The 24,661-nt window shown below is 42.8% G+C and overlaps 2 long non-coding RNA genes across 2 annotated transcripts in view; one reads left to right on the top strand and one right to left on the bottom strand.

The window, feature by feature from the left end:
• LOC146894775 (uncharacterized) overlaps positions 1-24,661 on the bottom strand; it is a 170,154-nt gene that overhangs the window by 119,782 nt on the left and 25,711 nt on the right. The window lies entirely within an intron of this gene.
• Positions 3,050-7,762, top strand: LOC125403747 (uncharacterized). Its single transcript, XR_007233034.3, has 3 exons — positions 3,050-3,184; positions 6,123-6,397; positions 7,185-7,762. It is a non-coding gene; the product is annotated as an uncharacterized LOC125403747 (long non-coding RNA).

The following is a 24,661-nucleotide window of genomic DNA, read 5'->3' as shown; positions in this document are numbered from 1 at the left end:
ACTTGGTCCTTGACTTCCTCTTGCCTTGTCTCTGGAAATTCAGGTTCATAGGCTTAAGGGGTCCTGCAACTTCGATTGATAGCTTCTTTCTGTGCCTTGATAGCTTCTTTTCTGTCCTCCAGTTGGCCCATCTTGCCACGCACAAGACATGTCAACAGCAGCTTTCACAGTATTGAGATGTCAGTGGGTCCAGTTTTCTACCAGTTCAAGTGGAAATCGGAGTCCAGAGAGAGTCGTGAAGCACTTGGGTGGGGGCTAGGGGAGCAGCTGCTTCCCACTCAGAACTTGCTAGTGTTCAGGGTCTAGGCTACTGATGTAGTTGATGCATCTTACCTTGTTTTGTCTTCTCTTGTCACATCAATTTTAATGGGTGGCTCAAAAGAGTCAAGTGATTTGATTTAACCACTGTCATCACCTAATCAGCTGCTGGTCGGCAACAACCGATCTGAGTTTACAGTTTAAGATTTGGGTCATGAGACATAGGACTACTACATTCAAGGTTTGGTAATAGATATTACACAAAATTGAAGTGGGGTGTGTGTGTGTGCGTGTGTGTGTGTATGCTGGAGGGTGCCAGAGAGATGGCTAATTGGTAAAGTGCTTGTCACACAAGCATGAGGACCACAGTTTGGTCCAAAGTCCCCGCCTTAAAAATGCTTGGCATGGTATCCCACGCTTCTAGTCCCAGCTCTGGGGACAGAGGCAAGACAAACTGTAGAGCTTGTCGATTAGCTAATCTAGGCTAATTGGCAAGTTCCAGGCCAATAAGAAACCCATTCTCAAAGGACTTAGAAACCCCAAGGAGCAACACCTGAGGTTAAACTTGCTTTATAGTCAAGGATAATCTTGAACTTCCTGCCTCTTCTCCAACTGCTAGAATTACAGGCCTGTGGTACTCTGCATGGTTTATGGAGTGCTGAGATGCAACTCGGTGCTCACACATACTAGGCACACTAAATACTCATACCCATTAAAAGCAAACAACAGCAACAACAAAACATCTTGAGGAAAGAGAAAATCTGCACAAAGAGTTTGAGAAATTCTACACTAAAGGAAAAGGTATCCTTGCCTTACAGTGTCTCAGAATCCTAACATGCTGGTGGATATTTTATACACTTCTCCTTCCCCTCCATCCTTGGTCAGCCCTTCATGACCGAAGTCAAGCCTTGCCCCACCACAAAGCGTCTGTTGTACCCTCCATGCTTCCCTGTGATCTGCTTTTCTCTAATCCCATTTCCCTTGAGATCTTACTCAGGTATTATGTGATGAGACGCCATCATTGCTCATTACTTCACTGACAGTGGCCTTGTAGTCTCAATGAGCCATGAAATTCTCTTACAATAAGAAGCCCGTGGCATGCCTCTGATCCTTCACGGGATTCTTACACCAAATAGGAAACAGTTGGCTCTTGGTGTCTGTGAGGAAGTAAGTTCTGGGACCTGGGATAATAATAATAATAATAATAAAAATCCTGCAGTGCTCAAGTCCCTGGTATGAAACAGAGCAATTGTTTGCCCGCAGCTTCTGCACAGCCTCCCACACACTTAAATCATCTGTACTTTATCGTTAATTCCTAATACCACATAAATGCCATGAAGTAGTTGTCACACCGTATTGTTCAGGGAATAACGACAAGAAAAGCACCCATAAAAGTGCACTGGGGATGTAGCTGCTTTTGTTCGACACTGTCAAGCTGCGTGTGGTGGAATCCTTGGGTATGGAACCCACTGACATAAAGACCTCACTACTCGTTATTAGAACTAGATGAAAACTTACTTGTGAAGCAGAAATTGGGACATCCCTTCTGTGTGCCCACCTGCCAAGCCCAAGAATGCAGGGTAGATAAAAAATAGTCCTACTTCTCATTTTGAGCTTGTCTCTGCCTTGGGTTAAAGGATCTTGCTCAGGAAGCGTCTTCAGGCACATACAACTCAGGATTCTTTGGAGGTTTGTTCTTGCATGTGTGTGCTCATTCATGCATAGTGTTTGTGTGTGTGCACATGCACACACGAACATGCACATGTGCGCTCACCCATAGGAACAAAAGTCCATGCCTTAGGTGTCATCTCTCTGTCATCTACTTTATTTTCTGAGACAGGGGATGTCACTGGAACTCCCTGATTCTGCAAGGTTAGCCAGTGATCCCCAGGGGTCCTCCTGTGTCTGCCTTCCTGGTACTGAGATCTCGAGTGTTCACCAAACTCAACATTTTGTGTGGCTTCTGGGGGTTGAATTCATACTTGCAAGACAAGTGTTTTCTGACTGACCTTCCATGTTTTAGAAGGCTGCAATGACTCTACTGTCTGAAAAAAAAAAAAGCAAGCCTCGTATGGACATGAATCTAGCAGCAGCCAACCTTGTTTCTCACCCTCACGTCCAAGACAGGGAAGGTACGCACTGAACTTCCAACTCCCCAGTGCAAACATCTGCGGCTTCTGGGATTGTGACCATTTGTACTCTTTTCCCATTTTCAAGCGTCAAGAGTTTTGGAGGTCTCACTGTGTTCGAAACTTCCCCTCTCAAAAAACCTGAATAAAACAGAGTAAGCTGTCCCCCTTTCCTATGAGAGAATAGAGAATACAAACCTTTAATCCCTGCCAGGTGGTAGTGACACACACACCTTTAATGCCAGCACTCGGGAAACAGAGACTGGCGGATATCTGTGAGTTCAAGGCCAACCTGGTCTACAAAACAAAAGCTAGTTCCACTACAGCTAGAACTGTTACATAGAGAAACCCTGTCTTGAGTTAACAGGAAAAAGAAGAAAAAACAAAACAAAACAACCACAACAAAACCCCTTTAATCCCAGCACTCAGGAGGCAGAGGCAAACCTGGACTATAAAGGGAGTTCTGGGTTGGCCAGGGCTACTACACAGAGAAACCCTGTCTTGAAAACAAAACAAACAAAAACAATCACGTGTCAGATGCACACCATCAGGTTCTATTTCTATCAACAATATCTCCACCCATAACTGCTAGAGAAACCCCACTGTGTGTTTTGGCATGCTCTGTCAGACCTCACATTGACCTGCTTTCAGTTGAACCTCACTCTGATTCGGACTGAGAACCCAGAGATAAACAAGAACCGGATGATAGTGCACCTCCTATTTCTAGATGTATCCTCTCTCCCAGTCTCTGCTCTCTCCCCTGCACCTCCAGTGCCCCACAGTGTGCTGGAAGTCAGGTAGGGCAATAGGTGGGAGAACTGGCTTTTGGGAAGGAACAGCTCAGCCAAGAAAGGGGTGGGCAGCTCTGGACCAAATTCCTAACCATGTGGCAAGTTGGCGTCTAGGAGGCTGGCCTCAGTGAAGGCTTCATTTGTGGTTTCAGAGCTACTAGATTTCTGAGGAGGCTAGAAGAAAAAGCAAAGGTCTGTCACCGAGTCCGGTGCCAGTCTCTGCCTGCACCTGCCCAGCTGGCTGATCTTGGCAGCAAACAAAGCCAAGGAGGCCGCTCATCATGCTGTGTGCAGGCTGACAAGATGGCTTGCTATGACAGGCAGGGACCCTGGCACCCAGGGAGGAATTTTATGAGAATATTGGACATTTACAGGGTGGTTCTCACAGTCGCTGTGAGCTCGCACAGTGGTTCACGGGGACTTTTCTAAAAGCCTTTGTATAGGCTTTTTATTAAACAGAGGCTGGCTGGACGTGTAATAGCTCCGACCCTACCATCCCTGGAAGGGTTTTGCTGCAGGCGACTCAAGCTGCTCAAATCCACAGAGCATGAGTTACGCATTCCACAAAATTATTCCATAAATCCTAAAATGGGCTTTGAAAAAAAAAAAGCGAGAAAAACAAAGCAAATCAAGATGAATAAATATTAATGAATCTCCACTGTGGTGAGCGGAGCGCGAGGCAGCGCTAATGACTGTCAACAGATACCATCGCCTTGAATATTTCATGGAGCACTGGTGCCGGACCTCAGAGTCAGGGTCACTCACCTCTGTGAGCAGGGGCAGCCCCCGAAAATCTGCTAGGGTATGGGGGAGGAGCATTCGTTTACCAGGAGGCTGGGTTTGCTAGCAAACTAGTGAGCTGGCCTGTTGTGTGTAGTAATAGCACTGTATTTCCTGAGCAATGTCACGTGGTGTCCCAAGCAGCTACTAGGATGTGTGCTTCCCTCCCCCGAGGGTACTGAGGACAAAGGAAATAATGAAAGTGTAAGGGAATAGAAATAGGGTCAAAGGGGTGGGAAAGGGACAAGAGAGGGTAATGGGGTGAATATAAGCAACCTGCATACATGTATACATGTCAGACTGCAACTGTTATTGTGTGTAATTAACATATGATAATAAAAAGTTTCAAAATGAAAGTGGGTGAGGCACTCACAGTATATGTGCTAAGTTACAGAGCTGGGATTCAAACCCTCAACTCTGGACTCAAAGCCTGGCACTACCTTCTTCCCTTCCTCCCATGAGATTTTCTGAGGGTCAGGTCACATTTTCAGGGCTGGATATAAACTCTCCATTGACTTGGCACAGGGCTCCCTGCCTCACACATAGTAGGTGTTCAATAAATCAATAAATAGTTGTTGAATCAGATTGAGTTTCCTGCTAGGAGAAGAAAATAACTTTGGCCTCTCCTGGGTGGGTGGGAATCCACGAGATAAATCATCCCCCAGGGACAGAAAGCCATACTGTCCAACCTCCTGGGAAGACACAGCATCACCGCCCTTCCCATTATCACTGCCATTATCACCAGGCTGCCCAGAACTGGAGTGCCTGATACAGAAGTGAAAAGCCTGGTGGACAGTAAGTGGCTCTTCAGTGACAGCCCCCACTTCTGTGCCTCCTCTTTAAGGCGAGTCCCCCAGGGGCTGCCAATCACATACCATTTTTCCCCAACCACCAAATTCACTTAAACATTTTCTTTAAATTAACAAATGGAAGAACAAGCACAGACTTTCTTCAGACCTCTGCCAGGTCCCCATCCAGACAGCTAAAATGTTCCACCTGTCAGTCATCGAAAATACCAGGTTTGAGCTTTGTAGCACCCCCTCAGAACAGTCACCATTAACAGTCCTGGTGACACTGATTTCTGAAGCTTCTGAGACAGTAAGAGAAAGGGAAGACTGGGGCAGGGGCAGCAGGAGGGAAGAGAGAGGTGTGTGGTGGTGAAGGTACTCCTTGATTAGCCTTACTCTCTCCAACTCTGTCATGTGTGTGTCTCTGTGTGTATGCAAATGTATGTACCTATCTGTGTGTGTATCTCTGTATGTATCTCTGACTCCCACTTCTGGAACACTTTCCCCCGAGTCAAACTTTCATTCTTTGAAATGATTTCCTGCTTACCTAAGCCTACTACGCAACTTTTTATCCCTAAAATGCATTCCTCTTCCACATTATTGACTTACTCCTGTATAATCTCTATCCATAATATCCATATAATACCTACATCTCTTCTCAGACAATATTAATTAGCTTTAAATTTTGTGAGTGCATGTTTGTATGTGTATGTAGATACCTGTATTGCATAAACATGAGGTCTAGAGATCACCCTTGGCTGTTGTTCTTCAGGCAGTATCTACCTTGGTTTGTGAGTTTGTATGTGTGTGTGTTATTTTGGCTTTGGCTTTAAGACAGGGTCTCACTGGTCTGCCTGAGCTTAATGAAGAGAATGGTTGACCAGGGAACCCCAGGGATTTTCTTGTCTCCCCATTCCCAGTGCTTGTTAGACTACTACCCTCAACTTTTTAAACATATTCTGGGCACTGAACTCAGGCCAAGGGCTTACAAAGCAAGTGCTTTATCAACAGCCATCACCCAACCCTGATTGCATGTTTATTGAGGCACACTTGCTCTCTAAGTGAATTATCGTTAAACATAATCATTAAAACATTCTGTTTTATAGATGAGAAAACTGAGGGTCACCATTGTTCACTGGTTTTTCCCTGTTAGTCTCAACCCATGTGTTCCGTTGCAAAGTGTACCTTCTGGTTTTACTCGATCCTTGAACCTGCTGTGGTTCTCATGCTGACCCTTCTTGGTGACAAACATTGGCCACATTCTTGCCAGGAAATGAAACACTATCAGCTCCCTGGCTCCTGAATGCTGCTGTTAATACTTGAAGGTGACAGAGAAAGATACTCTATACCCCAGGTTTCTCCCTCTGTTTCTGCAGGAAACCACAAAGAGATTGTTGTAAACAGCTTGGTCAAAGATACCTCAAGGTCAAAATGGTCATCTACCAAACACTGTTGGATGGCACTGTGATGTGGGATGACCTTCTGAATATGTGTTGTTTTTTTGGACAATGAATAAAACTGTATTTGTCAATGGTTTAGCAGAACAAAGCCAGGTGGAAAATCTGAACAGAGAAATAGAGAGTGAGTACGTGAAATCAAAGAGACATCATATAGTTGCTGAAGGAGACAGACACCGGATGAACCCTTACTGGTAAGCCACAGCCTTGTGCCAATACACAGATTAATAGAAATGGGTTAATTTAAGATATAAGAGTTGTCCATAAATATGTTTGAGCCATTGACCAAATAGTGTTGTAATTAATATAGTTTCTGTGTGATCATTCGGGTCTGAGTGGCTGAGAAATGAATGGTCTCGTACTACAGCGCTATCAACTCATTTGTGTGGTGTCTCATGACTTATCTATAGTGTGACCATGCTTCAGGAATTCCCAATGCCCTCAGAAGGGGAGTGGGCTTCCCAGTAGTCCCAGCCTCCAGATGTGGGAGCCCTAAAGAGCAGCTGATTATGCAGCTGGCTCACAGAGTCTTCTTTTTAAGGATAATAAAATCTGGGGTTTCCAGGTCTTGATCATAAACCCTCATTTGATTTTACACTTTCTAGAGACCTGCACCCCCATTCTCTCCAGAACATCAGCTTTAATTTAAAGGCCTGTCAAAGGCTTTCAGAGCTTAAATCTTTCCCCTCCAGCTGGTCAGAGATATTGGCATATTAATCTATTTAGCAATTATGTGAACAAGCTCTGACCATGTGTTATTGAAAATTAAACTATCAAAATGTGTCCAATCAAATCGTTCAATTTTCTCAATCCCATCGTGTATTTAGATGCAACACCAAGATTAATTGTGAAGCAATGGGCCAGGTTCACCAGATGTTTTGCTGACCCCAGTCAAGGCACATCTGTCTCTCGGCCTCTAATTCTGGTCTGGGTCAGGGTCACTTTATTTTAACACACTGTTTGGTCTCTTGTTCCTTGCAGGATTGTGCAGCGCCATTGTCAGCTGAGGATCTGTTTGGAGAGAATTACTAAGGAAGGAGAAACGCTCGGTGGCTTTGAGACAAGGATGGAGACTATTGTTTGGGGGGGCAATAAAAATTATAGGTATTTTGAGTCCCAGTACCATAGAGAAAAAAATATAAATTATAAGGATTGGAAGCCACAGGTCTGGATTCCATCCCAGAGTCACTGGCCTTCCCTGTTATGGCACAATTTTGTCCCAGTTGTCCCCATCCTTCCCCCATTATGCAGTATCACCATGAACTATATAAATGTTACCCAACCAGAATGCCCAGGTATCACAGAGAGAGCAAAATCTTACCAGTTACACAAAATTGGTCTTATCCTGGATCCCTTCCATTGATTGGATATGTAACCAGAGAAAAACCAGAGTTACCACCTCTGAGCTTTCTCAGTTATCCAATTAAGGAGCTAAAATATCAACCTTTCAGAGTTGTGAGAATTGGGACAGGGTATGTCAAGAAAGCCTGACTCTGTGTGCCATGAAGAACATTAAACTTCTTGATTTATACCTGACCTGTCCTGTGTGTCCTGCTAATTATGAACTGAACACTTTTGAGCAAGTAATAGGGTCTTTCAAACTTTGGTTTCCTTGGCTGTAATGTTAAGTGTTTAATAGGATCTGTCTCACAGGAAATATTCATGAACCATATAATTCATGGAAGTGTGTGATAATTTTCATGGAAAAAAGCAAGCATTAAATGAATATTCCTGGAATGTTTTTAACAACATGGAGTGTAACCAAGTCATTGATCAAACATCCATTTTACTCTCAACTTTCTTATTTTCTTGACTCACTTCTATGTTTCTATATAGTTCCCAGAATTAAAATAGTACTAAAAGTCATTATCAGTTGTGAACAGAACTGAGGATACAGCTCAACAGTAGAGTTTCTCAGTTACACCCATTAGGTACTGAGTTCAAGCTCAGGTAAGACCAAAACCAAACAAACAAACATAAAAGGTCATGTGATCTAATCTCTGGTGTAATCAGATACCTATCCCCTTTGTAATACGACAAGAGAAAAAAAATATGCTGCAACAATAAATGCAGGTGACTCCTTAAGAGGTCAGGTACTGATACATGAAAGGTAGTTTTATAAAATACCTCAGGATGTTCATCTTGAAATATTATTGTATTCCTCAGGACAACAGTCTGAATAATCTTTGAGAGTGATGGAGCCTCCCTCAGCTGTGGTAGGCTTAACTCAAGACCCTACAGTGCTGGACAGGCAATGGTCATCAAATCTGCCCAGCATTGTTGGCCTGCCATTCGCCATAGTTAGGTATGCTAGTCCTCAACCTTGTGGGGCCACTTGCTCCCAACTTTGGATGGACACGGTAGTGATCAATTAAGTCATGTTCCTTTTGTTCTCAATTATGTGGCTTGTGAGGAGCTCACCACGGATACCTATCTTTACTGCCTATGGGGCTCTGACTCCTACCACACCTCAAGACAAAGCTGCAGTTTTCCTGGTCACATCATTATCTAAATCCCTGTCCATGTGGCAGTTAGGGTGGTCTCTTTCTAAGAATGAGTGGAGGATGTTTAGAAGCCATCTATATCCACAATTTAGTAGTGTAATTAAATGGCAGAATATGTAAAAGGTCAATAGTGTTTTGTTCCTCGAGGGGTGGGAAGCTCATGGGAGCTAGCCAGGAAGTGACAAGGCAGGCCCTGTTGTCTTTCTCAAAGCATTACCCATATCTGATCAGCTTGGCTGTCTCAAGCCCAGATACAAGCTCCCTTATTAACTTTTCTAAGTGTTTGCAACATTGGCAATTTAACCCTAGAATTCCTTTTAGCCCTAACATCTGTTTTCACTGTAACAATACAAACTAAGAATTGCAAATCAAAAGAAAAGTGCAGCCTGCCAGGATGAAGAACAGAGACAGAGACAAAGGAAAGGGTGGTGAAGAACAGGAAGAGACAAAATTTCATAACAAGACTTTTCCCCCAAAAATCCCTTAAAGCATTAGTGAAGTTATGTTGTCTAGCTGTTTACTCTTAACTAAAACATTTCTACCGTTGGGAGGAGAGGGACTCAAGAGATGCAGGAAGCTAATGGAAAGTGCAAAACTCACAAGGTTTACAGGACCCGTCCTGAAGTTAACAAACATGGAGAAAAATAGCTGGGGAAAGGAGACTCTCCAGTGAGCTGGCCAACAGTTGGGCAGGAAGTTCAAGGAATTCACCTTTTGGGAGTCAACACCCACTCTCTGGGCTGTTCAGTAATAAAGGTGCCTCTGAGTCATGCATAGTAGTTTAAGTAACACCAGTGAGCTCACTGGTCACTAAGCTATATGTAAGTGGAACAGTTTCTTTGGATTATCATTGGTGTTCTCTCAGGAAAATGGATATTAGTTCATGTCCCCTCAGGAAAAATTACACAGTAAATCCCAACAAGCATTTGGTATGAGTTGATCTATCAGAACTACTGTTGAAAGGTAGAGAAGGAAACAGATTCATAGGTAAAGGAGTTTAAGGATAGGAGTCCACAAAATGTAAAACTTCCAATCAGTGGGTCTAAACATTCTATATAATTTTGTTATTAAAATATTCAGAGGCTTACTACAACAAGTGTTGGCTTCAGTTTCTTTGTAAAGTACAGAAAATCACAAGAATATGGTGGATGTACTATTATAGTAAAACAAAACAATCCGTCAAAGCCTAAAACATGCACAAAGGAAACCTAGGACTACATAAATTCAGAAAGTCACATTCAGAAAGAGACACATTTTGGTTTGTATCCTTACAAATTAGGAGATGAGGTTGGCAGCACACACTGTGGAAAACACAGTCCAATTCTCAACAACTCTTTAAAAGGTCAGAACTCTGGCTCGGCTTATGGTTGAGACTCCACCAAAGCACTAGAAAATATAGAGATGCTGAAGTGACTTACTCTCTTGCCTCTGGCCCTCATCAGGTACCCATGCAGAATACTGTACCAAATGTCAGAGTTACTGTGAGAACCGTCCTGCAGTGTAGACTTTTGTAGCCACCTGAAACCTGAAGAACAGGAGGCTTGACAGAAGTCCTCCGGGAACTCGGTCACCAAGCCCTGATGTAGATGCTTCAAGCAGGAGAGTCCTGCCCCATCCCAGCTACAGACTGGGTTGACTCTGATCTCCTTACCAGCAGCTTAACAGAGAAGAGAAATACAATGCTCAACTTCACATGTCAACTCGCCCGAGCCACCCAGAATTTTATTCTGGATGTGTATTTGAAGATATCTCTAGATGAGGTGAGATTTGTATTTTAATCAGGAGGCTAAGTAAGGCAGATTGTTCTCTCTAACCTGAATGTTCCTCATCCAATTGATTAAAGACCTGAACAGACTCAGAGCACTGAATAAGAGGGAACTGCGCCCATCTTCTGTCTAGAGCAGAGTGTTGGTCTTTTGGAGCCTCTGGAGTCAGATAAAACATCTGCTGCCCCTTTACTCCCTCACTGAGATCAGAACCGAGATTCTTTGGGCTTCCAAGTGGACTGAAGACTAGCGACTATCCTCTAGGCCTTCAGTTCAACACTAGGACTGCTGAGGCATCCTGACTTATATTGGCATAAGCCAATCAAATAAATACCCCTCTAATATATATTCTATTGGTTTTGTTCATCTAGCAAACCCTGACAAATGCAGTGACATAATAGCATTTTAAGATAAACTGAGATAAATTAGATGTTGTAAACCATGAAGCAACCACTTTTTAAAAAGTAGTTTAGAAAGAGGCATAACTATAAAAATGAGGAGTGGCAGGCAATACAATGGAAATACAATAGATAGTCGATTCAAAATAAGGCAGAGAAATGAGATTAAAGATATCAACTACTGGAATGGCAAACAGAAAGTGACCAGCAAGACTACACATTTATATCTACCCTGTCAATATTTATATAGAATATGAAAGGCCTGTATCTCGACTAGAAGGTAGATTGTTCTGTTGGGTAGAAAAATCCTGTCATATGCTACTCACCAAGATTTCATGTATAATACAAAGATAAAACAAAAAGCAAGGGAGGGAGCAGGTACACAAAGAAAGCAACCAAAAGAAGCCTGAGAGTTCAGGGGTGGTGAGCTCTTGATAAATGCTGAGTGTGGAGCAGGAATTACAATGGGATTCATAAGGAGGAAAACTGCTTACAGTGGCTGAAGAAGAAAGCAACCTGGTGGGTGGACGCCAGGCATCCCAGCAAGTACCCATAATCTTGCAGTCAGCCCCACTTTCCAGCAAAGCCCTTGTGCCTCATTAAACCACTTGGGTAGCAGCTGCGTTTCTTGCTCACCTCTACCATCATGATGCATTGCTGATTAACTAAGTTAATCCTTCATACAAGTTTGTTGTCTCACATGTAAAGACATAGGTATGTGTTAGTGAGTTTGTCTTTTTATAATTGGAATTCTCATGGTCCAAAGAGCAATTTGGAAAGTAAAAAGGAATGTGCAGTTGGACTGTTCGTAAATCTCAGTTCTATGATTATTGAACTATAAGGTCTTGAGCAAATTACCCAGCCTTCCCTGCAAACCCATATAAATCCCCTGTGAATAGATGAGGAATTATGACCCACAAGATTGTTGAGAGGATTAAATAAGCCCATTTGTGGGAAGTGTGGTATGTAGCATAGGGCATATACTCAGGGAGGCCCATGTTACCCCAACTTCCCATGAGATAAGCATTTCTTGGGCATATATTGACATAGTAGCTATGGGGTAGGAGAGACTGGATCTCTTTTATGAGGGAGAAGTGTGGTCTAAATGGCTAACTGTGTGGCAAGTCCACCTTCTCACGCTGGAGCATAACTGGGAAACACATTCTTGTGTATTTCAGAACCTCGGCCTGATAGATGAACACTAGTGTCTGCAAATGCTAGGAGCAGTCACTAGGGATGACACAAAGGGATCAGCAATGAACTTCTGTAGCTCTTTAGCAGAGCAAGGGGGAGTTGGCATTAACAGAAAACCCAAGTCAGACACGTGAATCCAAGAGAACCCACAAATCACATGGGAACATCTGATCTTTTGATATGGCTTTGTCATCTACAAAATTAGCATTGACAATGACTCAATCAAGCTAGCAAAAAGAAATACAAAACCTTTCACAATGCCTTAAGTGACTTTATTTGTGCTTGGGCACGTTCCGCCTACAGGTCACTGCTGACTGAACATATGTGTGTGTGTGTGTGTGTGTGTGTGTGTGTGTCTGTGTCTGTGTGTGTGTGTGTGTGTGTGGTATGTTCATTTATTCTTATTCATTCATTTATCTCTACTCTCCATACATTTAAGCTTCATCAAAGATCAGCGACGTGCCAGGTATCACAAAGTCAGTGACACTGATACCCTTTCCTGTGTCTTCGAAACAAACTTCTATTTTAAACAGCAGATATGTAGCAAGCTTCTCACAGGTGGTCAGTTAAAGTCCAAGCCCTTCCACTTTACATGTGAACACGCGAACTACTTGCTTCTGATCACTGGACACACAATGGGAGATTCTCAGATGGACTGAAAAGAAGACCCAGCTTCCACTCCTCACCATCCAAATATGGAGTACGCTTGAGGAGTGACTGAGTGTTGGCTATGTTTTCAGCAGGTCATCTGCTCGACTCATTAGGAGAACTCCCTGCCTCATTAACCAATATACCTGGTTCAGTGGCTAACACTCTTGATTGAGCAGGGAAAGCAATATTTCTTTTTAAAGATAGAGCCCTTCCACCCACCCCCACAGTAGTGGGAGATGCAACTGCTCAGAGAAACTTAAGTTTATTACAGATATTCTTTCTTTCCCATTACTGTCCACCAGTGTGAGAGCGCACAGGTGTGTGATGTGAACAGTGCTGACACCGGCACAAATCGGGACTGAGCTATTTCAGCAAATGACTGTCATCCAGAGTGGCTCTGTATTCCATCAAAGAAATTTAAAAAGGTCTCAATTTGTGGTGGACAGACTGGGGCTGTTTTTAGCTGAAATTCACGAGATGAAAGCTTTGTTTTCAAAACAGACTCCTTTATAAGGGCACTGGGTGTTGGGACCAAAATACCAATTCTCCAGTCTCTCATTGCCTTTGGTTTCCTCCTTCCATGAAGAGGAATCACAGGAGATGAGATCCCCAGATGAGGAGCATCATTCCCTGGGTAATACTTATGTCAGAACCTGGGACAAAATCCCAGGAAGCCTCCAGGCTCAGCCTCATTGAATGGGCACAGACCTGAAATGAATATGCCTTTAGTTCTGAGGAGGAACTCTGGAAACTATCAGATCTCCTGGAGGGTTGGTTAAGCCACAAGTTTATGCCCAGATATTGTCCTTTTAACTTTTCAACAACTGTGTTTTTTAGGAATATATTATCTGATTTACATATGCCAATTTCAGTGGTGTAAACATCAGCCAGCCAGTTTGGAGCCACCAGTGTGATTTCACTGATTATGGACTCCAGAAGAACTGGGCACTGTCTGCACTTGAGGGCTCACACCAACCTCTTCTAACCCCACAGTCCAGGTTCCACTTCAAATTCCCAATCAGATGAGGCTTGAGAATCACCACCTCCACGTTCCCAGGCAACACAGACATCACCTCACCCAATACTATAAATGATGGAGTGTATATAAAATCCCTTCCCATGAGGACATAAGCAATGTCTACCTAGGAATGGTCCCAACTACAAATAAAGGTGTAGGGATATCAAACTTTACAGTAAGGAACCAATGAGTTTATTAGGCTTACTTACAAAGCAGTGGATAAATGGTTACTGGTAGGAGCTTAAAGGAGTCATCCTGAAAGATCCGCACCAAGCAAAGATGATTTCCTCCTGGCTATATAGATGAGGCCTCCTCTTCTCATTTATCCATACTTATATACTCTAGCCCCTCCCAAGAACCCCAAGTCCATGTTTCATTGGGCCAGAATTACACATAACTGATGGGTATAGTGCCTGAATACTCAGGTGAGGGGTCCGTGACTCTCCCTACTCCCTCCTTCCAAGAGAGAACATCAACAGTCATCAAGGCTAGCTGTGATGGTCTTTGGGGAGTAGGCCCAGCGGGAATCCTGAAGATGATAGCACTTTAGCTTAGATAGTCCTGCACAACTTACATTATTATAAATGCTATGGGAATTTCCTTTGACCACAGAGGTCACAGCACCCCTTTCATTTCAAAGGATTGTCTTTTTTCCCTTTATGTCCTGAAGTGGCCCAAAAGAAGTCACTGGAAAAACTGGTCATGATAAACCCTGAGCTACAACATTGGTAAAACTAGACCTGCTAATATTTACAAAAGTGTCATACATTCCTTCCTTTCCCTTGCACCTCCTCTGTTTATTAGCATTATTTAAAGAACAAAGTCTTGTTTAGATTTGCTTACACAATGCCAGTGAAAACCCACTGAACTGGAATGAGTGTAGTATATTGGCTAGGGTCCCCAGAACACAGATCTCAGTTTTACCACTCAGTCTTTAACCAAACCACCTATTCTTAACTGTGTCAGTCTGTTCATTTGTGTAACAGATGTTTCAATCAATCCCTATTATGGGCCAATCCCTGGTACTTGGAGTAGAGTAATGAAAGAAGCAGGACCAGATTTCACCCATGGAATTTATAGTACCCTATAGAAGGCAGGTGTTAAATAATAAATGCTTCAAATAAAAATCCCAGGATGTGCAAAGTAAAGTACAATACAAGGAGGCAGGAGAGAAATCCTTAAGGAAGACAAGAATGAACTGAGATCTGTAGGTCGGGTAAGATATTTCCTAAGACGTGACTGGGGAAGGAGGATGGTAATGGAAATGTTCACACAGGCTCAAGTAATTTGAACATTTGCAGAAAGTAACTGGGGAGGGGGGGTTGGGTTGAGAGTTTATAGCCTCATCCTATTCCAGTTCATTCTCTCTGCTTCTCGTGCGTAGATGGATCTATGCGTCAGTTAGTTTCCTGCTCTGGCTGCATGCTGTCATGACTCCTCTAACATTATGGACTCTGCTTCTGGAGCCATAAGCCAAGAAAAACCCTTTCTTTTAAGAGTTGTTTCTAGTTATGGTAGTTTATCACTGCAACAGAAAGTGGGTACAGGAAGGGCATCCCTGAAAGGTGATGTGAGATAGAAAGTCCTTGATGGAGGTTACTAGAGAAGGAAGAGGAGCATGGCAGAGAACCAGCATTCTAGGGAAAACAAATGGTAGGTACAGGGAGAAGGAAGGAGCTTCATGAGATGAACCCAACAGGAGAGCTGGGTTTGGACAATCCCCGCGAGCAGGGGAGACTGTGGAAGGACTGGACAATCTCTTCAATCCGATCAGCCTGAAGAAATATGGCCTCTGAGGGTAGCATAGCCTATGTGGCTTCTGAATCACCAAAACATCTCCCCACACAGCTTTCTTGTTCTTGAGTCAGCCAGACCGTTCCACGGTGATCTCTGATTGCTTTCTTCTTGGCATTCTATTCCTTCAGTTGCCAGATGCCCCATCATGCATACAGAGTGCTCAGATTTAGACAAAGCCACGGAATACCAAGGAGTGCTGACCTTAGTCAAAGAAAACCAGGATCCAGCCCAGATGCCATAACTAACCAGACATAGATCTTCAAATATCCACATTTGCCTTAGGTCATTTTGTGTTACTCTAACAAACAGCCATGGCTGGGTACCTTGTGAAGAAAGAGGCTTATTCAGTTCACAGTTCTGAAGATCCAGTAACATACTTTCAGCAACCACTCAACTTCTCATAAGGGTCAGAGGGAAATTTATCTCACAGTGGAGAAGTGGACACAGGAAGAGAATACACATGAAAAATCAGATTCTCTAGAGATGGAATGGAGGGTCTAGACTCATTTTATAACAAGTCTCTTGAAAAGTGTCCAATCCTGTCTGTACGAGTGAGCATTGACTACTGGGAGAAAAACACAAACCACTCTTAAAGTCCCAAGCATCTCTCAACACCTAGGGGCCAAACCTCAACATGCAACACAAGTCATAGTGGAGACAAAGTATTCAAACCATAGTAGCATTCAGCCTCTTGCGACTTTTCTTGTCTTCAATGTTCAGACATCCTCCACGTTTTATGAAGTGGTTGGAAAGGAGATGAATAAATTAACAGCAGCAAGAACTTTAGAACTCTGTGATTGCATGTAATGATGTTATTAACAAAGTGTGGTTTGGTAGGCCAGACTTCACCTAACAGGATTTCCTGATCAGAAGACTTATTCAACCACACAGCTGCCTGTGGCCTGATCTTGCAGTTTTGATCATGAGTAGCCACTGAGGGCTGAGGCCAGCCTCAGGAAAACCAGGGCATCACATGTCTTGATGTTCCTTGCAGAACTTGCCTTTAATCACTGGGGCTCTATAAGCCACCATACCTTCCCTTATAAGGGCAAGTTGAGTTGTGTGAGGATTAACTGATAATTTTTCAAACAGGGCCACTCACAATAAAATGACCCAGGTACTTATAAAACCTGTAAACGTGTGGGCCCTGCTTCAGAACCAGTAAATCAGAACCTTAACCAAAACTTAAGTTCCAGAATTTGTCTGGTACACAGAATCCCAAGCTTTGACCTTAACCTCAGAGAGAGGAAAACAAAGGTTCTACCAACCAGACTTAGGCTCCACATCTGGATCTCTGATCACAGACAATACTTATCTCAATCCTTGGTAGTAGGGGCTGTGAGGGTTAAATGAGCTAACGTGTGTACAGTGCTTAAAACAGCACTTGGCACTTGGGAAGTGCTTGATAAATGGCCTCATTTGTGTGTCACCCTGGTCTCTTAGTGGCCCTGTGTGTGGGCAGATGGGGAACTAATGTCTAGAAAAGCAAAGTGAGTTACCAGAGGTCACACAGCTAATTAGCAGCTGAGCAAGACTCAGGCCAAGGCATCTAACTCCCTCTCCAGCTGTGTCCACCACCACACTAGGCTGCTTCCTTCACGCTCTGCTCTTTCTTAAACACCCCTCTTCTCTGCACAGGCCTCTGGGTAGCCAAGTGGAGCTCCGCAGGCCTCCCTTTCATTAGCAATTTATCTCCACATTCCTTTGTATCTTGCAAACAGATAACCAGGCTGAGCCCAGCTGACCTCCAGAATCCCTTCAGACGTAATTGAGTTTGCATTATCTGACAGGTAGCCCATCTTCTAACATTTAGGTAAATTGCAGAGCTGCTGCCCTTGACCTGTATAACCCGCCCCAGGGCGGTGAACCCTTTGTTTTTCTTGCCACAAACTCCTCCCTGTGTCCTCTTCCAGCCAACTCTCCTTTACACACAGCCCCACCATTCGTGCTCACTGATGTGGATGCTGTCTTAATGCCAGGCACGCAGGAACATAAAGCCAAAACCACTGCCATTGCAGAACCCAGCCTGCCTTTTTGAGACAGGGAGATTTAATTTAGATAGAGATGGTTTTTGGAGATACCGATGTCCCAGCCTACCCTTGAGGAACAAACAAACACGGTAAAAGTCTCTTACAGCCAGAGACTGGAGAAGAATCTAGCAGTGACATTCCATCTTCCAGGCTAGGCTCCTGCTCCTGCCCTTGAGATTGCTGTTCTTTCTGTGTTTGATATCCTAGCCCTCCTAGAACACCTAAACCATGCCCTCCACCCACTTAGGCTGCTCTGTGATTTTTGAATCTTAGTTGAGTTGGTGATTTGCTTTCTCTCCTCCTGCCTCTCCACATGCCCCTGCTTTTCCCTGTTCTTCACTCTTGCAACCCAGAACAAGTGAAGCAGGTTGGGTATCATTTTGAGGACTTAGAATGTGTGCTTGTAAAGCAAGGAGGTGGCTAACCTAGATCATCTGAAATGAGTCTCCTATCTCTGACGCACCAGGGTACTCTGGCTGGCTCACACTTCCCTTGCAGGCACAAGGTCAGTGGCACTTTGCATTTTGCAGCTTCTTTGCAACTTGATGGCAGAGGTTCACAGACCCTTTCCATTCTTCACATCATTAATGTTTTAATAGGTTTTTTTCCATAGTCCCAGGAGTCAATTGAGAATCACCTAACAGTTCTACTTATTAAGCAGGTAGATGTAAAGGGCTTAATGACTATTTAATGTATATTTTGAAAATACATATAAATTATAAGTGAAATACTGTTTCAATTTTTTTCTTGAATAATAATTACTAGCTAATAGTAACTGCAAGCTTTCTCAAATGGGAATCAGACCACATATTTTTTCTCTCATTTTCTTGCTCTGCCTTGACTTAGCATTTAGAGAAGTGTCTAGAGACACTTGAGAAACTGGGAGGACTGTGTACATTTTACTTTATTTAGGCTCAGGCTGGAAACATAACTAAGAAGATAACTTATACTTAGGTAACTCAGACCTGTTTGTCTTTCACTGTTTACTAAATATAAATATACAGACACATCCAGGCCCGAAGACCAAAGGAAACATTGATTAGCCAGGTGGGTTATATGGATCTGCATTTCCTGGCTATTTTTTCAGCCCTATGCTGAATGTACTTGAATAAATAGTCAAAATCAAGCAATTAGGTATTACAAGGTATTTGTAAATAGCTGTTGAGCTTGGTAAAATGTTGTTTAGAGACATAAATCCTATGGACATCTCAGCCTTACAAGTGAAGATGCCTGAATTCAGGCAAGGCTCAGCATGTAAGAACCAAGTCAAGACTTTTATCTGTATCTTTCTGACTCCAGAGATTAAAAGTTTTCCCACTCACATTGCCTCTTGGAAAGTTTGAGTCTCTCCTCCAAGAATGTCAAATGTACTACTTTGCAGGAATCTTCAAATATTGCACCTCAAAGCCCATGACAGACCAGTGATGGTCTGCCCTTCTGTAACCGGGCCTACATTTGTGTCCAGCTCCAAAGATAGCATATTTTCTTTTTGACTGACCTCTGGAGGCCTCAGTTTCCAGAAAGCTGCACTCTTCCCAGGGACTGCAAAGATGTTTGATTGCCAGGTTCATTTCACCTTCAGCAGTGCAAAGTCCTCTCTTTCTGCTCTCTCCATCCTCCCTTCCCCCCTCCCCTGCAATTAAAGGGAAGGATATGCAGAGTTCTTTAAACAGAAGAGTGTATAAAGGAAGTGACATTTGTCTCACGTGGAGAATGGGTAAGTAAGAGGCAGCACCTCTAACTTATAGAAAATTCATTAGACTAAATAACCCATGGGCATTTATTTCTCCCTCTGGCCAAATGGGTCTTGAAACCCCAATTCTATCTATAAAGCAAATATCAAGAGGCATTGTGGCTCTCTCTCCATGACCAGAATTCAGGGTGGAGGTGATGTATCAAGGCCTGGAATTAGTGGGGAGCTCCTATTCTTTATCCTTTATCGACAACTCAGACATGTTAAGACTGTGGTTATGAGATAAACAACAACCTTTCCTCAAACTCGGCAAGTATGTGGCCCAGCTATCAACCAAGACAGTCCCCAACTCTAATCTGCAACAGCGGCTCCTTCTGTAGAGAGAGAGCCTGCCCTGGCATCGTTCCCAGTACCAGTCATTGCTCCGTTGAGTTCCTCCTCCTCCTCCTCTTTTGTCCAAACAAAAGCTTCCAACTTATAAAAAACAGATTTTGTTTTTTCTTATTCCTATCAAAACCTGCCATGACACAATATTCCTTAAATCTCATCTACTTTGTAAAACTTTAATACAAATCTTTTAATCACCCAACCTAGTGAAATTTTTGTTTGCAGAAAGGCCCTGCTGCATTCTTGGAATTTGATGGACAAGAGCAGCAAACTCTTTCTACTTTCCTTCATTTCCTTTTTACCAATTTTGAAATAACCAGTTAACTCATACTTTGATTCGATACAGTCTCATTTTATGGTAGAATAAAAACAAAGTGAACGTTCAGCCCTGGTGTCCTTCCTAGTCCTACTTGGGTTGTAGGGCATTAATTTTGCAAGAAGAATACTTTCATTTAGCTTGTTTATGCCTTTGTGTGATACTGAGATTATTCTTTTCAATACATGTTTATTTCTGAACCAAAGAGACCGAATGCAAAGCTTGGAGTTCAAGGGAAAGCTATTTTCCCAGAGAACAAGTCCAGTTTGCAGAGGGTAGTGACCTTGACGGTGCCCTCTCAGATACAACCCTTAATGGACCCACCTAGGTCCTTCCCTGATGTCGCCTCTTGGACCAGTCTTTATCATGTGCTCTCACATAAATCCTCTGGTGAACAGGGCCATGACTAAGAATCACTTAATGCTGAAAACCCTATATGAAAATATGGAAGAAATACAATCAAAAGTACATTCCACAAGGACAGTGAAAAGGAGAGGGGTTCATCCTTCTCCTTGTTTTTTTATGAAGAAATATTTGTCTTTTGCTCTACAGGTCTGCAGTTCCACAGAGGCCTAGGGTCACAAACATCTATTTCTATAGTGAAGACACAGAAATCTTACAATAAAAATTCTTGGCATATTCCTTCGCAGTCAATTCCTACCTTCATCTAGGCCTATAAATCTGTTGCAGTTGTGCAAACTGTTATCTAAACAGTTTATAAACTAATATTTTTGTAATTAGAATTGGAAAGTATTTACATTGGATTCTTTCTCTTAGCAATATACACTTGAAATTCATCAGTTCTGTTACCTGTATAACTGATCTGTTCTTCTTCACCTCTAAACAGTACTTGGTACTCATGCGTCAGTATTTATCTACTCTTTTGTCAAAATGTGCTCTGTGACTTCAAGTTTGGGGGTGCCAGTAAGTATAGATGCAACGAACATATGCATAGAAGTATTTCTGCTAAGATAGACTTCTATTTTTCTTAGGTAAGTATCCTTGAATGGAGTTGCTGGGTCATGTGGTAAACATACGCTTAATGTTATCAGAATTAAAAAACTTCTTTTGAAATAACTTTTCCAGCAATGTGTACCAGCACCAGGTACCAACTAGGTGCCCTGCATTCTGCACATATGGTTAAACACTCTGCTTTGTTTTTCCTTTTTATAAACCTCAAATTGTTACAATAGTTGTCTGGTGAAATCTTAGTTGTGGTTTTTAACTGGCATTTATCCTAATGTCTTTAAAAATATTTATCCATTGCTTATTGAGTAGTTTGCCTTGTTATTGTTGAGTTTCAAGGGTTTTATACATTCTGATACAAATCCTTTGTGTTTTATAAATATTTTCTTTGCTTTGTGGCTTGTCTTTTCATCCTGTTGACAATGTCTCTTGAACAGTTTTCAATTTTTTTAATTCTACTTTGTCAATGTTTTCTTTCATAGATCACGCTTTTGATGTTGTATCTAAGGAATCTTTGCTTAGCCCAAGGTTACAAAGAATTTCTCCTGTTTTCTCTAAAGAGTTTCTTAGTTTGAAACTTTAGTATCTCGTCTATTTTCAGCTCCGTGCTTGCTTTTCATTGCTTATCTTTCAAAGATGGAGGCAGAAGTAGAAAGAGAAGTTCAGTTTGGCATCCTTGAGTCAGTCTTGGGACCGTTAACTCAGCACCTCTGGAGGGGTCTTGTGTAGGAGGATTCATACTGGGCTCTGCTATCAAATGGCCAGAGTTGGAATCTGTTTCCCATGCTCTGTGTGGTAATGTGGGGATTACCAAGACTCGCTCGTTTCCAGCCAAATGAACTGACATCAGCAAAGTGAAGACTGATGCCGAAGACCTTAGTTCTGGACTTTAGAGTTCAAACATGGCTCTTAGCTAGGGAGCCATAATGGGTTACACTGCATGCCAGGACAACAGCAGTGTCATGTGATTGGCCCATGATGTCCTGATAGGGTGGCTGAGCCTCCAGCATAGCCTCTCCCTGAATTCACCAATTGTAATACCCTCCAAATATTGCTCTCTGGCATTATCTTCTGCTTTGGCAGTGACTGTTTTTATCACTTCCCTCTCCCCAGTCTCTTCATTGTTCTGATTTGGTTGTCAAGGAGTTTCTGTCAGCTTTTTAATGGACCCTTTCCTCCAACAAAAACACAAAGACCCTCATATCCTAGTTATTAAAAAAAAGAGAAAGAATGCTTAAAAACTGCCACTACATATGATCAAAGATAGTGTGAGGACATGCCCTCAACTTCAAAATGGACCTCCCCTAAAACTAGCTGCGGGGCAAAGGGACCTGAAGCTTGAGATCACATTGTTGTGGGACTCAGAAAATCTCAATTCTGGCACTTATGTTTCTCTCTTGGGAAAAACACTTACTTTTGATTTCCCAATATCAGAGTAAAGCATATTAAAATCTATTCTTGGCTGTGTGAGTACTAGGATGAAATAATCACTGTATGTGAAATAGCTGGCACTTTGTGGAAACTTTCATAATTACAAGGACCGAGGCCTTCCCCACCCTCCCTTCCACGATCCACAGAGCTCTTCTTCAGACCGGCTGCCTTCCATCTAATCAAGATGCCCCCTGCTGCTAGCCCAGCTCATCTCTGATGATCCTATCCAGTCAATGGCCCTCAGACTATCAGACAGGAGTCGAGAACATCCTAATGGCTTTTGAATTCTTTGAAAAGTACATGTGTATGGATAGGGTGCTGCTCTTGTGAGGAACTTGTCTCAGATCAATTACTGTAAATGCCCTAAACAGCCTCAATTGATTGCTATGTGTGATCTGAACTTCTGATTAATAGAGGCTTTGTTTAAAAGGGACTGCCTTTCTGAAAGAGAAGGGGGAAATTGGTTCCTATTCTTGCCAATATCCTGAATTATGAGGCTGCAAAACTGTCTCCATTATCAAGTGTCTTTGTCCAGTGGTTTGATACTCTCTGGGCAAGTCTGACAGGGTGGACAAGACTCCTGTGTGGGGGAAATTTGGGAAGAATCAGCTGGAATGATCTTATTTCAGCATTTTTTTTTTTTAAACCAGATTGCCTGTGCTAAACGCACTGTTTTACCATCCTAGGGGAAAAGAAGGAGGGGCAGGCTGCCTTGTGCCTTGTATGGCTCTGCTGAATCCTCACAGCCCTCTGGGGCATAGTCTTGAATTCCCTTGACTCTGAGGTTGAAACATCATCTTTCTCCTTCTGCTACCCTCATTCCTGGAGGACTCATGTAGAGATAAAATTCCCACATGTACACGAGTATTTTGCCTTGAAGTCTTAGAATGCTAATGTGAATCTGGGTGTGACTCCACTGGCCAGACCCTGACCTCAAGTATTAATCACCTGAGGATAGCAGAGAGGAGGGCTGGACAGTGTGTAGAGGGGGCGGAAGCTCCCCTCAAGCACAATAAGGCAAACAAATCAAAATCAAACTCCCGTTTAAAACATTTCACTCACCAGCAGGCTATTCATTTTTCTCAGATCAGGCAGACGCAGTGATCTGATCAACTTTTCTATTGAACAAGAAAGAAAACAAGACACAGCCAATTCACATCATGTTTGTGGTTTTGTGTAGAAATTTTCCTCCTTGAATCTCATGCTTGTTTATTATGATTTCAAAAATGCGTTTCTTGTCTCTCTCATTTCTTCTCCTTTCCCACAACTTTCATCCCTACCCCTCCAGTACTTTGTACGTTGGGGAGTTATTCAAAATTCAGAAGAGTTCAGTGTTCTAGAGAGCCCAGTCTTCATGCTGGGTAGTCACTGACCAGTGGTTTTGGAAGAGCCTGTCTGGAGTCTCCTCCCACCTCAAGCCAGGTCACATGGGTCTCCTAACCAGACTGGGTGTCGTCAGCTCAACACAATGTGTCCACTCTGCCCAAGGTTAGTGTAGAACACATACTGTCTCCCTGACAACCACATTGTGTTTATTTATTAAGCTCCTTCATTATGCCAAGTCCAGAGCCACATACTTTGACTTGGAACATTTGATCTCCATTCCAAAAAGTATTATGTGGTTTAAGTAATCACTTCATCTACCCTCCTTTTGTATTATTTTGTAATAGGGTCTTGCGTGTAGCCTAAGTTAGGCTGGAATTCTCATCCCTTCTCAACCTTGCAAGTTCACCACTGAGTCCAGCTCACACTCTCCTCATTTTAACCACAGGGTGCTTACAGTGCATTCTGCTGTTGCTTAAACTCAGCACTGCTTTGATTCTGATGTTCTTTTTATGAATATCATTTATTCATCAGAAAATGCTAGTAAAGTAAAATAACAAAGTAGTCACACTAACGTGGAAAGTCTCTGAACTTTTCTCTGGAATTTTTATTTAAGATTTCTCTTAAATATGCCTCCTATAATTTATGGCAGTCCCATTTTATATAGAATGATCTGATGCAGTTGCTTATCTCAAAGCAGGGAGAGAAGACAGCAGGAATACAGCCTTCATGACCCTAGCCAATCCCCTGCTACCAAAAGGTGAAAAGGAGTCACATAACGTTTGGAGGAAATGTTTCCTTCTCTCCAATAACATTGCTTTTGAGGACAAAGCTGCTCACAAATAAATTATAAACAAGCAAATTGGAGTTCTGTTCAGGCGGTCCCCACGGCCATCCAGCAGTTTATGTCCTCACGAAATCTGTCTCCTGAGGCTATTTCATGGGTTTGTAACCAGACCTCATTTTCACAATGTGGCTGTCTGG

This window comes from Myodes glareolus, chromosome 5 (genome assembly GCF_982192425.1).
Source record: "Myodes glareolus chromosome 5, mMyoGla1.1, whole genome shotgun sequence".
Lineage (NCBI taxonomy): Eukaryota > Metazoa > Chordata > Mammalia > Rodentia > Cricetidae > Myodes > Myodes glareolus.
Note: the sequence above shows the minus strand (reverse complement) of the source record. Positions and strands in the feature narration are given on the sequence as shown.